The following is a 15,662-nucleotide window of genomic DNA, read 5'->3' as shown; positions in this document are numbered from 1 at the left end:
TGATGTCGTGGCGTTCGTACTGTGACGACCGCTGCTGGAGAGTGCGCTCCATCGTGGTGGCCTCACTCACGAACTCGGCCACAGTTGTTGGTGGATTGCGTACGAGTCCGGCGAAAAGCTGTTCCTTGACTCCACGCATTAAATGTCGCACCTTCTTTTCCTCGGGCATTGCAGGGTCTGCGCGTCTGAAAAGACGAAGCATGTCCTCGACAAACATCGAGACTCTCTCGTTGGGCCGCTGGTTCCTAGAAGAGATGGCTTGTTCAGCTCTCTCCTTTCTTTCGGCGTTGCGGTACGCATCGCGGAGCTGTCGGCTAAACTCGTGCCATGTCGCAAAAGAACCCTCATGGTTCTCATACCATGTCTTCGCAGAGTCTTCTAGCGCGAAGTAAACTCTCCGCAGCTTGCGAACATCATCCCACTCGTTAATGCTGGCAACCCGATCGAAGTGGTCCAGCCAGTCTTCAACATCTTCAAAAGTGTCTCCGTGGAACGGTCTGGGCGTCTGTGGCGCATGAAAAACATGCGGGAGAGAATACTGGGCATCATGGGTTTGGCTCGCCTGGTTTGTAGTGGTCGTTGACATTGTTGTTTCTAGTCTCGACGACAGGGAAACGAATTCGGGTGGTAGTCCTTGCAGGCGGCGGCTGCTTCTTGCTGTGGGAGCTGTGGCTGTCTGGGAGGTGCTAGCAGTGACGGCGAAAACTTGGGAGCGAAGGTGCATTTACCCAGTACTTCCACCAGTAATGTCACGGGCGAAACAACAGAGCTAGCAAGAAGTCCCCGTCTTTACTGGAACCAGACCAAAAAGAAGAACGTTCTCTTCTTCTTCTTTCAATCCCCAAGCGAGTACGTGCCACAGCAGATGGCTCATATGTGACGGCATGTGGCAATATAGAGCCATAATGACTCGCCTAAATATGTCCTCACTGTCACAAGCACACACGGTAGCCACCAGAAACAGCTTTGTCGGGGGCAACACAAAACTTTGATTATTCTTCCAATAAAGTTTATCTATTCTATCCTTGTCGAAATGGTTCATTTTCGTTATTGTTGTACCGAATCAAAATGATTAGGAATGTGTGAGGATGCAGAGGCCGCATTAAGACTCGGCGGTTAAATCTTAAACTATGTTATTCTCGTCGCATTCTACAAATTAATTTTAGAATAGACGATACTAGCAAGGATTCAGTTTAAGAAATTTATAATTAAGTTCACACTAATTTTATAATTGTATGCATTTTCTAAAAGTTTACCCTGAGCACACACCTTTTGTGGGACACATACGCACTATATTTACTGGGAAACCAGAACGCGGAGATTGAAAAACAACGCATTGTACTTTGTTAGCCCTGCCTTTTTCAGCGTCATTGCTATTGCCAATTTTATCACTTTCAGGAATAACGTGTCGGAATAAACTTGCTCGAAGCATAACCGCCCGATCTAGGAGGCCTTGAGAGCCCCCAGCTATTATGCGCCACTCATTATTCGGCACCTTTTTTATAACTTTTTCGTCAACGACATAGATTTTTCATAAAACTTGACGAAACATTCGTAAAATCGTAGAACGAATGTAAATTGGTACACTTTACGAATAATTCGGTAGAGCTGTTGACAGGCATGATTAAATGCAACAATTCGCAGTGATTATACATGTGCGCGAATGCTTATTGCCTTCCTCTATCTGTGTAGGGAGCTATGATTGCTTGAAATTTTAAGAAAGATAAAGCCTAACAAATAACACCACCCTGAATCGCGAAGTTTAGACAAATCGACATACTACCCATCATTCCCACGCTAACTTAAATATCGCAACGGTAGAGTTCCCTCTAGTATTTTATAATTTTTGTAGAAAGATTTACACGGTAGCGGAAAAATCGCAACGGTAGAGTTCCCTCTAGTACTCTAGTAATTTTTGTAGAAGAGCTTTATTCGGCTTCTTGCTTCCTGTCTTACAGCGATGTGACGGGTCAGACCACTCGCTCTCATGCAATGACCCCCCCCCCCCCCCCCCCCCCAATGTCTGGATCTGCTATAGGGGGCTGGATAGCGCATCGAGCCCCCTCGACTGAAGCCAGCCTTCTCCCGGAAGTTGGTGCTTGGCGACTTTACAGCGGCATTTCCTGTGCACGGGAGTTCAGTATTTCTTCGTTTCTTCCTCTAAGATACCTGATTCTTGTGCCGTAAACTACCGAAGCAGGCTGGAGAAGTCTTTTGGAAAGACGTCCAGAATTTCCCGTAGTAGCGCCGACAGCGTCGCTAACGTGAGCGGCGCGTACTGGAATCACTGGTGATTGAGAAAAAGCTTCATGTAAGAACAAACTATCGCATGCAGATTCAGATTATCGTAAAATCTCTTACTAGACAGGCGGAGATAACAAAATTAAACACCGGCAAACCACGAAGAAGGAATTGTTACGGCCGCAAGAATATCTGACTGCACGCGCTAGTAATACTAGTGCAGCGTACGCCCTGCTTTGGGACAAGCTGCCACGCGACACCACACTTCCGCTGGCTTCACCTGCGACCGGCTCAGCGAGCGGCCAAGCAGTATCTATAGCAAAACATAGTACAGATCAGTGGGATGAACAGTTCTGCTGAACCACTGACCGCCACTGAAGGGCAGGTGTCGCCTTTATAAATATCGGGGCTGCTTTCAGCCACAAACGTCAATTATGGGGACATTCTTGTTATTGAACGCGTTTGTCTCGAAACCGTCGATTGTTCTCGACGTGTGTGTATGCGTGATAGAAAGAAGCACTAGTGACAGCCTATAGCTGAATGGGTTCCAACAAAGCTCTTTTCGAGATACGATTTGGAATTTTATTCCACTCCCAAAAGTATTCCCATCTTTCATTTGCTCCATGGCGTGAATCGAGGTGCAGATGTTCCTCGAAGTATAGGCGTATCCCCACCGCTCTTTCCATACGCAACCACTGAGTTGGGCGTACGCGTTCGTGCCCGCAAATAAACGCTGCAACTTGCAGACACGCAACAGCCACGCCAACAGCGCGCTCAGAGTTCCCATTTTGTTTTCTTCGCCGGCCAGAGTCGCTCAATGTGACGAAGTAAGATGGGTGACATTTTCAGAGACGCGTGACTCGCTTATGATATTCTTACCGTGCCAATTATCTCATTTCAATTAGCCACCTTCTTTACTTGGATTTGTTCGTCTTGAAAAATGAGATCACCCAGCATGTCATGTGGCCATCATGTATGCGCTGCACAGAAATGTTGATGCTGTCACCCGCTAGTGTCGGGCTAGCATCTGCAGAGAAATTGACGTCGTGTGCTGAGCTACGTAAGTTCGTGTGAAAGGTCGCTTCCTTTTAGCTTGCGAAAGTATACTAATGAACCCGAGGCATCCTCGTTAATCAGCTGCTGTCGCTGCGATATCTTACTTTTGTGTGAAAATAGAATAATAAATAATATTTATGTTCTTTCTTTCTTTTGAATTAGTAATAAAAAGTAAGTGTTTTGGTGGCTCGTTCAAAAACATTAGCACATTTTTTTATAGGACAGATTCGTCGTTGTGGTCGTCAATGACACTGTCGTTTATTTACTGCAAATACACGGGAAAATAGCCTACGTAAGAGCCGGTTATTCCAAGACCAAGTTATGAACCTACATTATTACATCTCTGTATGACACATGCGGTCCACTTTTGTTATTATTACACTTAAACCAATGTCAAAATAAATAGTGGCACGCCTCCAGATATTCCAAATGCTTCAATTAAAGACATGCTCCAAAGCCAGCAAGGACACGCCAGTAGATTTACTCGTGCACTGACGCTGACTGGCAAATAAGGCCTATTCACAGCGTGATGTCGACCTCATGACCAAACATTGCCTAATAGTCAACAACATTGGCAACATTGGCAATAGTTAACAATATTGCCTAACGCTAACAAAACTTGGGTCGGCATAGTGTAAGTACTCATTTAGATCCTTTGTATTCCTTTCTTATCCTCCACCATTAACAGCCAGCCGACTCGGGATATCACGTGGGAGGAGCGCCGCTGAGGAAGCACGATAAGGAAGATCATTGGAATAGAATAATTAGATCATCTCGGTTTGAATGACGCTTTAGAAACAATACATTAAGTACAGTGCATAATCATTTGAAACTAAAAATATGCTCTGATTCAATATTCTAAATCATGAACAAAACTTTGTTATTCGCGATTCTTATTCGATTCAGGCCCTTCATCCACAGTACTTTTAAATATGAGAATGTGGCCATAGTAAAGAAAGACTAATGCCAGGTGCACATATTTGCCGGTTGCTTCGAATGTCCCCTATCAAGGCAAGCAATCTTTAAATAGGTCGATGTTTAAGGGTCTGTGTTGAGCAAAATATTTTCTTTAATTAGATAGCGTTATTGCTGAGCAGGGGATTCGGTTATTTAGCAGGCATACGCGGACCATTTTTTTTTATCCTGTGCACAGTATGCAATATTTTCTCTAATCGACTGCCATTATTGAGAGGTTTGCAAACATGAAAACGATTATAGAAAGAAAATTGCGCCATTCAAATGTAAGCACTTTCCAACCCGTACACAGGCATGGGTGGGGAACCCATGCCTCCTGCCACTTTGGTTCTAACAGAAATATTAAAATAAATTCTATATAAAAATATAATGTACGCGACTTTAAATCAAATGGACCTTTTCCGAATATTCGTAGTTCTTTTGAGTAAAAAAATGTACTACGCGCATTTCATGCATTTGTAGCGCTTGAAAGAAATAGGACAAATTAAGAGAAGAGGAAAGACGAAAGGACAGGTAGGACGCTGGTCCTCAAGTGATATTGTTGCACTATATATATATATATATATATATATATATATTGCTACGGAACGGTATTTGCCTTGACGAAGAGGCGAGCAGTGTGAAGACGACGACGAAGATTAGAGGCTACTGCGGGCTGTGGCTTCTTGGCCAAGTGCGGCGCATTTCTTTGTAAATATACTTGCATATAGCTTTTCGTCTGCGTCTTCCTACGTAACAATATATATACAAGTTCACTGATCATGCACCAACAGACGGTGGTACATGAATTGTAGCGCATGCTTGAAGCCACTTATCATAAATGCTTGGCTCTTGGCAGACAGGTTTTGATACGCGCAAGTAATCGCGTTCTTTCATTGAAAACGCGATGGAAACTGTGCTGACACATTTAACGTTTTCTTTTTGAATGAAAAAACAAAAAAACTTCAGGAATTGAACGGTCCTTGTCAATCAGACTGATCACATTGTCAATAAAAGAACGCGATAACATGTATCAATCAGTTGAAGACCAGCGTCCCACCTGTCCCCTTTCGTCTTTCCTCAAATTTTTTCCGATTTCTTTAAAGCGGTGGAAATGCATGAAATGTCGATATTACCAATAGCCCAGCTGTCCGCTTTAATTACTACTGGCATGCTCGTATTGAAAAAGAAAATGTTTCATGTGGTTGTTGTTGCAAAAGCTTGTCATTTAACCTTTACGATGCCACTATTACTCATGAGTAACGTCAAGCAGTATCACTAATGGCGTCTTTTGTAAACAGCATCGATTCTGCGAATATGGTAAATGTTATGCTGTTATATACGTTGTCACGGTAGGATACGGATGTCAGTCCTGCCACGTATAAGCTTGTGACGCCTCTCTTCCTAACATCAGTGAAACTGCCCTTGGCTGCGTGAAGAGAGAGAGAGAGAGAGAAGGAATATGCGGTTCCTGTCAAGCTTTAGCTTTTTATTGGTGCTGTATGACACACTTCACAGATGCCCCGCCGGGGATTCGCCTGTCGACGCGACAAATGTAAGCATAAAGTGATATTGCCGTCCAGTTTCACGCTATAGACGGAACTTTTTCATGTTACCCAGCGGCGCTGGACTTCACATGCCGGGATGCAGTTCTTATTTGGCGATTCAAGGAGATGCACTAGACATTTCGTGTCGAATCCTGAAAGGTGTAGATTGGTTCCTGAAATCGGGCATCGTACCCCGTAACCTTAGAGAAAAATTTGGAGGACGCTTAAGCTTCGCCTTTAAGAGTGGAACGCGATAGCATTCAATGATCCCTGGCTGCTTATCAGTCTTCCCGGCAACTGCAGCCTTTTTGTGCAACTTCGCCTCCGCACGCGGCGGCGGTGGTGGTGGTGAAAACATTTATTTGGCTATGGAGGGACAGGAGGAATGCTTGGACCAGCCCGTAAGGGACTGGTCCTTACAAATACTGGGTGGAGGTCCCTAGTTCAGGATTCCAGTGGCGGTAGCCGCCGCACGGGCGCGCCAAACTAAGGCTTGTTGGGCCTGTAAGTCGTGGCAGCCGAGCAGGGTCGCCTCCCAGTCCTCCCGGGTTGGGTTGGGGATGGGAGGGATGGCCGGGTTGGAGGGACAGACAAACACCATGTGATAGGTGTCCGAAGACACCACACCATAGTGTGGGCAGTTGCCGCTAAAGGAGGGGTCAAAATGTTTTAGAACATGCCGGGCACAACAAAGTATTGGTTAGAAGGCGGAGAAAGAGCCGCTCATCCTCCTTCCTAAGGCGTTTACATGGGCGAGGGTAAAGGCGATGACTGTCATGATAGTATATTGTAATATCTTTAAAGGTATAGGCCGGATTAAAATAGGGTTCCTGATCGGGTGGGGAGGAGAAATCAGCCTGGTGAGAGAGCGCGTGGGCGGCTGCGTCTGCTGCCTCGTTTCTTGCTAACCCCTGATGAGCAGAGAGAGAGAGAGAGAGAAGAAAGGGAAAGGCAGGGAGGTTAACCAGATGGGAAGATCCGGTTTGCTACCCTACGCTGGGAAGAGAGGGGAGGGGGAGGTAAAGTGACAGGAAAGTAGAGATAGAGAAAGAAAGGAGCACAGATACACAATCACAATCGGTCACAGGTGGCACAGCACAGTAGCACTTGCAGCACTATAAACATCTGTCCGGGCTACAGCCGCTTGTCTAAGCAGGGCACCATATAAGGTAACGGTGTGCGGAGTCCGTATCCCGTATGCATTTTCTGTAGATATGATAGGCTATAAAGGGGGTCCAGCCTTGTTCGACGTTCCGACAGGCCCCTCGCGAGTCGGTGATTATGTATTTTGAATCGGAATGTGAAGCCGCGAGAGCGATGGCGTCTTCTTCCAAGTATGTTGCATTACGGGCTCTAACGGTGAGGCCATTAACTGTGTTGCTGTTGTGAACTACCGCCGCCGTGTACCATCCCCCGGGGTGATGACCGGAGGCGTCCACGTAGTGGACGCCTCCGGTCATCATGCGCGCTGCTTCTTTATAGCTTCTCGGCACTAATCTCGCTCAGGGAACGCAGGGATCGGATGCAGTCGACTCGTTGGTGCTTAACTTCGCCATACTAGTCGAGTCATAGAAAACGGGGAGAACGCTAGGGTATACCAGCGCACACAAAGACGCCGACGCTAGCGGGCACGCTCGGTCACATTTTACTAGGGAGCCTACATTTTACACTCGTGGGGCTCCTCGTCGTTTTTACGTCCCGACTGTCGTCCTTGTTTTGGCCGCGCGATATGGAATGTTCGTCACAGAGCCGAGCCGTAACAGTGTCACTGATTATCCCGCAGGGCATTCTATGAATATAAGGAAGAATAAAACGCCCGCATCGCATGCTAGTTTCTGAGGCACTTTTTCAAAAAGCAAACATGTTCGCAAATGCTAGAACGCGTATGACCGCTTGTCATGAATTAGCATAAGTAGCGGCGGGTCGTACGATTCAGTTTCCCGTCTCGTTCATTGTACGTGATATAGTGTGTTCCAGCTAACGTTGGACAAGCTCTTGTAAGCCTAATTGTTTAAGTACTTTCTTTATTTAATTATTTTAGTTTAAAATTTACTTAATTGTTCTCTGGCTTGTGCGAGCCGGCGCGGTGCTGCTTAAATGTGTTGCTGTTGCGTGCTGCGGAACAATTCGGGGACACTTTAGCTCGTTCTCCGAGAAATTTACTTGATGTCAGTTCATACAAGGTCGTCGGGCAACCACTGTAGCTTTTTGGTACAGCAGTAACGACAGTATGCGGAAATTTCTCTTGGCTGCGTAAAATGTGACCTGCCTTATCAGCCGCTGGTGTGGGTGCGTCTTGTGAACTATATTGGCTGAATCGGTTTCCACTCGACTAAGAGCAGCGGTGTCTCGATTGCTAGCGTGTACTGGCAAACCTTCTTACTGTCGAATTGCTTGGAGTAGGAATTCAAACTTAAGAGCGCCCGTGTACGGCGCATCTTTGCATCTGAGCCGATCTGAGGATCTGAGTGCCAATCATTATAGAATATTTGCGTCAGCCACCGGCATCGTTTTCACGCATTTTAAGTCTACTATACTATTTCTACGTTAGCCTCCTGAATGTGACTGATGAGGTGGTTCAACACAACGATCACTGCGTTTAGGGAAACCTCCATGATAGTACACATAAGCTTTGTGCTTCGACATTAGCCTCTTTGCCCTGTAAAGTAGTAATACCCAAAAGAGTTCGCATAAGAAAAATGCGACACAAATTTCTAAGGACAGAATTTCCACGAGCTTGAGTATGATTATGCCGCATGCTCGGTCCCTGCGATCTATAAGATATGCACAATCCAGCAGCTACCATTGCTTCGAACGCTCGCGTATTGTGCAGCCGGCCACTCGGCAACTCGACAAGTCTGCTGTTATAACTAACCAAAACTATTTTATTAATGGGCGGAAACCACGTCCAACAAACGAGGTTGACGCGCAATGTGTCTACAGATAAGATCGTGAACGCGTGTCAAATAAACAGCTAGCACAACTTATTCCGTAGCAGAACAGTACCCGCGCTTCTGGGATCGTGCTATGTTTCGTAACTAGACATTGCTGCTAAACCACAGCTTAGAATTAAAGTGAGAATGCCGCAGTAAAGTCACATTCGTTAAGTGAATTAGAAGTATGCAACTGACTTCCGAGGCTGATTGTAGGCTCAAACGTGCGCGAATACATCTCGCTGGGTTCTCCGTGCGCGCTTCCCCGGCAGTTGGAACTCTGGTCATGCCAAGCTACATAACTTCACCACGTCATTCTAAATAGACGGTGGGATGCCGAAAGTATAGTGAACTAGATAGGGGTAGTGGGACGAGGGCGATCCAGGAGCCGAGGTCGTTTGCACAGAAACCGGCAGGCGGCGCTGCTGCGCTTTTCACCTGAACCGCCCCGCAGTGCGCGCTTATCCGCGCACTCAACGGAAGAGTACGATAGATCTGAAGCTCATGCTTGACTCCTGAATGCTTACATTGCTCACAATGTCAGCAAAAGGAGAATAAATATATTTCTATAGTGTTGCCTATAGTGAATAAACAGTAAAAACGATGTACAGTGCGAAGGACAATGGCTGAGAGACGACACACACACAGCGCAGTGCGTTTCGTCTCCCTCAGTTCCGGTCCTGCGCGCTGGATATCGTTTTTTACCATGGATTACCAACTAGCCCAAGCAACCACGAGTTCGAGCGCTAACCGAAGGGTGCGATTGAGCCAGCTGCGGAAGAAGACGGCGACGCTCGAGCCAATGGCGATGATGACAATTTCGTGAAACGCACACTTTTTTACGGCTGGCTTAAACAGCTTGCGCTTCTCGACTGTTAATACCTTTGACTAAGAAGTGGAGTCATGAGGTGCAGGGACAAGGGAGCGTTTCGTTGACAAACGAACGTGTGTGTCTTTCTTCGTTTGTCCCTGTTCAGCGCGTTCGCCTGACGAGGAGGATTCTCACAAAACAACAGTTAAGTTTTAGGACGCACTTTCTTGCTACGTAGCCTGCTATAATATATTAGCCCGAGTCACTCCTCTCCATTACTATAACATGCGTAGCTAGCACGGGGAGCTTCTACCGAGAGACTCTTCAGCTTCTTCTGACTTCCCACGAGCTCATCAACACTGTTTGTCTGAAAGAAGTGCATTTATGATATCAGGGGTGCCATTATCCTTGCCATGTGTTCAGTGACTATCAGCCCTGTCGCCGTGGAGTTCCAACTTGCCTGGTCCCTTGCAAAATAATGAATGTGCTATCCAGCGCCTGCTTTGCCTCGTCCATCGTCCGTGACACACATCATACATACGAGGTCGGTGGGTAGATGGTTACATTCGGCATCTGCATTGATTGTGTCATGTTTTCTGAAGCCCCTTGTATGTCATATATCCAATCATGCAAAGAAAAAAATGTCACAGTTTCGCCCTAAGGGCGAAGCAATGAATGCGATAGCAACACAACAATGTCATACGAAGTAAGGTGAGCGGCTTTGGTAGCAATATGAATTGTAGTAAACATGAGCTGATTAAGTAAGCAGGTGTGCTGCGGCGTAAGTATACACCGACATGAAGAGAGACTCGATGACCACGAGAAGGCGCGTGTGAAACGGTGGTGTTGATGAGAAGCGCTTCCCGTGGGCAGCGCGTGCGAAGGGACACACCTGTAGCGCTGCACTGCCGATCCGGGCAGCATTGCATTGTAGCGTGCGTTGGAAAATGTGGCCCGACTATTACTAACTGAATGAACAAGCGTGGTGTGAGCGCGCACAAACAAACACGAATAGATCACACTGAATGACTGCAGACAACGACTGTCAAAACGCTGGCAGCAAGCATACGCCGCAGCGGGCGAAGGTACGTGCGGTCTATCGCTTCAACGGAAACTGAGCGGCGAATTCACGGCGCATAAAGGTCAGAGCCGTGTGGAGATAAGAGACGGTGCGGACGAGCGACGAGCGCGGTTGTTGGCAGAATAGAAGTGCGCCCCCCCCCCCCCCCCCCCCCCCCCCCCCGCTCCCTACGGCGCTGGCTTCCTGCTTCCTTGCTTGCGCGTGGGAGATGAGCGCGTTCGCTTTCCGTGATAGCGCGCGTCCCCGCATGCTTCCGCTCGGGCATACGGCGCGCGGCGAAGATTTTAGTCTATAGAGAACCTCACGGCGACGGCGACGGCGACGACGACGGCGACGGCGACGGCAGAAATCCGGTTGAAGTGTCCATATAATTGCTATCGCAATAAAACAACAGAAGAAATTGCAGAAGAAGACGCGAAGGTGTGCACCGTAATATCGATGGGCAACAGCCATCATGTGGCAAACCAAACAGGCATCTGGTTGACTTCCCTACCTATCTTTCGTTCTTTACTCCTCCACAGAGCGCATGCCGAATGGCGCCTCAAAGCCGTGGCTCAACAGACTGGCTCAGACACTCTACCAAATTGAAACGCAGGGCATATGCGCCTTTCTAGTGAAAGTTCATCAACGTGCGCCTGAAACGGTGATTCATGATCAAGATCACGTACGTCGATGGCATCAGAAGCAAGATAGATATCAATAATCTAGTGGAAGTGTATTTGCAGTCGCAGCTTTATGGTTAAGAGTCCTTAGATTAAAAAAATTTTTTTTCTGTGCAACAAGCTTTGATCGTGCTACTTAGCCATATGCGTTATTTAGTAAATTAGTAGAAGTTGTTATTCCTTTACGTCGTTCTTCGTCGTTACACTGTCTTCTTAATAACAGATAAAAACACCATGACCTAGTCACTAGCGCTTGTATGTAAACACGTTAAGTTCTTGGTTTTCGTGAAATTGCTTCCTCTTGGGGACAAATTCGAGAGAGAACGAGAAACGCTTATCAAGATGGAAAGACAGAGGAGCAGGCGCTGAGCCCTAAATGGTTGCAGAAAATAGCGCCTCTTCTTCTTCACAATAACTAAACTATATTTCTCTGTCACACATGTTCAGGCTTGTTGGGAGATGGCGATATACGTTTTGATGTACGTAAAGCCCCAACATATATATTTGTTTCGATGCGAAAATACTAACCAAATATTTGATGATCACCTCTGTCTGTACCTTCTCACGTACTTGCGGTTTGCTAGACTTTTTTGTCATCACAATGTACTAAAACCTGAACAATTCACATGTTTAGCCACTAAAAAGTCACGCAAAGATGTCCATCTTACAAACTCACCTGGTTATCTACCTTTGCTAAACAGAGTTGGCAGGCTAAATAGCTATTACCACACAGAGCCACAACTGCTAGTCTGAGCAGTTTTATAATATCCTTAGGGCAGCTGCGCCAACATTGTGCCGAATAGACCGATGGTGATAACGAATGTCACGCGAGCGTAGGGCAACCTTGTAAACATTTCCTCGTCTTCTTGTTTCCTTCTCTGTAGTTGTTAAAAGTTGAAAAACCAGTGAAGTATATCCTGTCTGAAAAAACGGACCCCCTCTTTGGTATAAACTCGACATGCATCACAATGGAGATGGTTAATAGCACATCTCCGTACCTTACAGTTGTGGATTACATCGACCGGTCCAGATCGGAGTGGTGAGTGAAGCGGACTTATGTAATTCGCATGCAAGAAAATTGAAAACACATTATACAAACTAAATATAATACAGGTAATTGTTCCTAATGGCCAGGCTATATTAAATTTCACGCTAAAATTTGAAATCTAAGCTTTCCTTGCTTCTTACACGGTGTTTGTCGTTCACCATCGTTTCTTCGTCGGATATATTTGTGGATACATATAGGAGGCTTACATGTGTTCCGAATCCCACGCACTTGGTGCACATACAACATTTTTTTCAACACTTGCATATTAAAGTATTTACTTGGAAAACAGTAAGCCAACCATTTCTGCAATTGCCACTGGGTTGACGGACTGGAATTCCCCCTTCTTAAAACATGTAGAACGGAGAAACCTTTTACTGATAAGCTTTTTATTAATTAGCTAACTACACCGTTCCTTGTAATGCTTGAAAACTTTGGTACGGTGGCACTGATTATCACTCGCTGGAGAGGGATGCATTGCGTTTATACACAAATGGCTATGAATAGAAGCAAGAAAGCAAAAGTGAAAGAGCTCCACGTGCCAGAGTTGATGGCCATCATCATCATCATCATCATCAGCATCATCATCATCATCATCATCATCATCATCATCATCATCATCATCATCATCATCATCACCACCACCACCACCACCACCAAGAGTCAAGCAAAACCGCCTAATTTAGGAGCGGATAGCTATTGGCTCGATGAGGCGACTCATTTACTAAGTGTGGCATGACACTGCTTGCGTAAAGTATTTAATGAGATAAAAGTGCTCTTTTGCAACATATTATTGCCAAGTGTCTTTTTCTCCCAGTAACAATATAAATGGCCTATTTTGCTATACAAAAATGTTGTTCAAGGCTACTCAAATGTAACTTTACCATGCTAATGAAAAGGGTGATATTGTCACGTTGTAGTGGCGGTGAAGAACGATGCAGTGTCAAAACTATGAGTTACAAATTTAACTTTTTATTGACTGAACTTGTGCCCAGCAAAGCAAGTAGCACTCAAGCACAACGATAGCGGCAAGCAAAGTCGGCGATCATCGAGAATACTTCTCCGGGTCAAGCGCGTCGGATTTTATACATGACTCGTTGAAGGCGCTGGTGCCCGCGCGCCTTCATGAAAGTACTACGCAATTCATGTCGCGCATACAATCTGATTAAACAAGGTGCGGTGGGAACATACAGAACAGATAGAATCAACGAGAACATTCGAGCAAGTGTAAACATTTGGAGGAAGCTTAAGCGTCGCTTTTAAGAATGGAACGCCATAGCATTCAAAGAACTCTGACTGCTTTTCAACCTTCCCGGCAACTGCGAATTTCCTTGTTCTTCTCCACATTTGCCTTCGCGGCAGCGGCGCGCGGAGGCCAGCGCCATCTGGATGGTGTTGTTGCAAGGAACAGAGCGCGGCACGCCGCTCTATGAATGGTAGGAACGCTGGAAAAGGGGTTTGTGTTTGAGTTTCCGTGTAACAGAATTATGTTTTCTCCTATATTCAAATTACAATCCGAAGCTATCATGTCTGTGGGTTGGATTTTAAGTTGTACTTCACGATTTTTCTGACAAATTTTACTTTGAGAAATGAAATTAGTTCAGTATCGCCTCTAAGCCACGCGGATGGCTTGCGTGATTCGGTATACGTGGTTAGGAATGATTAGTCGCTCACAAGATGGTCGGGGCTGACGCGGGACGCCGACACCAGATTTCTTGCGACCCGGGGCCCTTAAGAGGAAGGTATAGGTCGGGGGCGCCAATCTAAATAAATGGGAAAGGAGAAACCGTCTTTTTTGGCAATCACTGCACCTAAGGTGATGATATTTGTTGCATTTAAAGGAAGACGTTAAAACCTAGTGACTGTTGCTTGAAAATTTTTAATTTATGTTGCCAATTTTTAATAAAATTTTGCGAAAATCGCAAATTCTCATAAAACAAAACTATCGTTTTTACAACTCCGCAACTCGGCAATAAAGAAAACTACAGGTCAGTCCACACAGAAATTACATCAGTAATCCTAACCCTACACTAGACGCCGATTTCAGCTTATCTGAAATACATGCTGCTCTTCGCAAGCTTAACGGTCGTTCTGCTCCAGGCCCAGACGGGGTCACTAACAAAACCCTTCGCAATCTCGATAACGAGTCCGTGTCCCATCCAATTGACTACATCAACGATTGCTGGCGCAATGGCGCCATCCCAGCTGCCTGGAAGACTGCCAACGTTATCCTAATCCCAAAGCCTAGCAAATCATCTAGCCTCAACAACCTAAGGCCCATCTCCCTCACTTCGTACGTAGGCAAAGTGATGGAACACGCCTTCTTAGCACGCATCAACACACACCTCGAAGACTTAACTCTATCTATCCCCACACCATCATTGGATTTCGCCCTCACCTTTCTACTCAAGACGCTATGTTGCAGCTCAAACATCAAGTACTAAACGACCGTACCCGTAACACGAAAGGCGTCCTCGGACTCGACCTCACTCATGCCTTTGACAGCATTTCCCATGAAGCTATCCTTGACCAGGTCTGCCACCTCCACCTGGGAGAGCGATCCTACAATTACATCCGTGACTTCCTCTGCAATCGCACGGCCACCCTCTCGGCCGGGGATTTACGACCAGATCAGCTTCCCCTTGGCAGCAAAGGCACCCTGCAAGGTTCAGTTATCTCTCCCATGCTCTTTAACTTAGTCATGATTGGCCTTGCCCAGCAACTACAACGAGTCGACAATATCAATCATACCATCTACGCTGATGACATCACCATCTGGGCGTACCGAGGCAGTGATGGTCAAGTGGAGTCAGCCTCCAAACGGCGATTGACACGGTCGAAGCCTATCTCCAAGGAACCGGACTTAATGAATTCGCTGTTCGCCGGCTAAATCGGAGCTTCTTCTCTACAAGCCCATTCAGCGGGGACGCCCTCCCAAACACCAACCTGATCACCGACCCTGTGACTCTATCACCCTACGCCTTCAAGATGGCAGTCCTATACCACACGTCCCTAGTATCCGGGTCCTCGGTCTCACCATCTCTACCAACGGCTCCAATGCCTTGGCTCTCAATAAGATCTGCGCCCAATCTCAAAACACCCTACGCCTTTTTAAACGCATCTCCAACCGACGAGGGGGACTCAAAGAAGAAAGCCTTCTCCGCCTCGTGCAGTCTTTTGTCATATGCCACATCACCTACGTTTCTGCGTACCTCAACTGGTACCGGGCTGAGCAAAACAAGCTCGACACCCTCATACGAGGGGTGTACAAGCAAGCACTTGGCCTCCCGCATTACACCAGTACTGAACTCTTCAACCAACTAGGAGTTCAC

General features: G+C 46.4%; 1 protein-coding gene across 1 annotated transcript in view; it reads left to right on the top strand.

The window, feature by feature from the left end:
- LOC125947812 (uncharacterized) overlaps positions 1-15,662 on the top strand; it is a 114,177-nt gene that overhangs the window by 55,217 nt on the left and 43,298 nt on the right. Inside the window, exons 2-3 of the mRNA XM_049673213.1 lie at positions 5,693-5,806; positions 12,170-12,324. The gene's annotated coding sequence lies outside the window, so the exon portion shown is untranslated. The remainder of the gene's footprint in view (positions 1-5,692; positions 5,807-12,169; positions 12,325-15,662) is intronic.

This window comes from Dermacentor silvarum, chromosome 8 (assembly GCF_013339745.2).
Source record: "Dermacentor silvarum isolate Dsil-2018 chromosome 8, BIME_Dsil_1.4, whole genome shotgun sequence".
NCBI classification, from domain to species: domain Eukaryota; kingdom Metazoa; phylum Arthropoda; class Arachnida; order Ixodida; family Ixodidae; genus Dermacentor; species Dermacentor silvarum.
The sequence above is the reverse complement of the archived record's forward strand: the minus strand, read 5'-3'. Positions and strand labels throughout refer to the sequence as shown.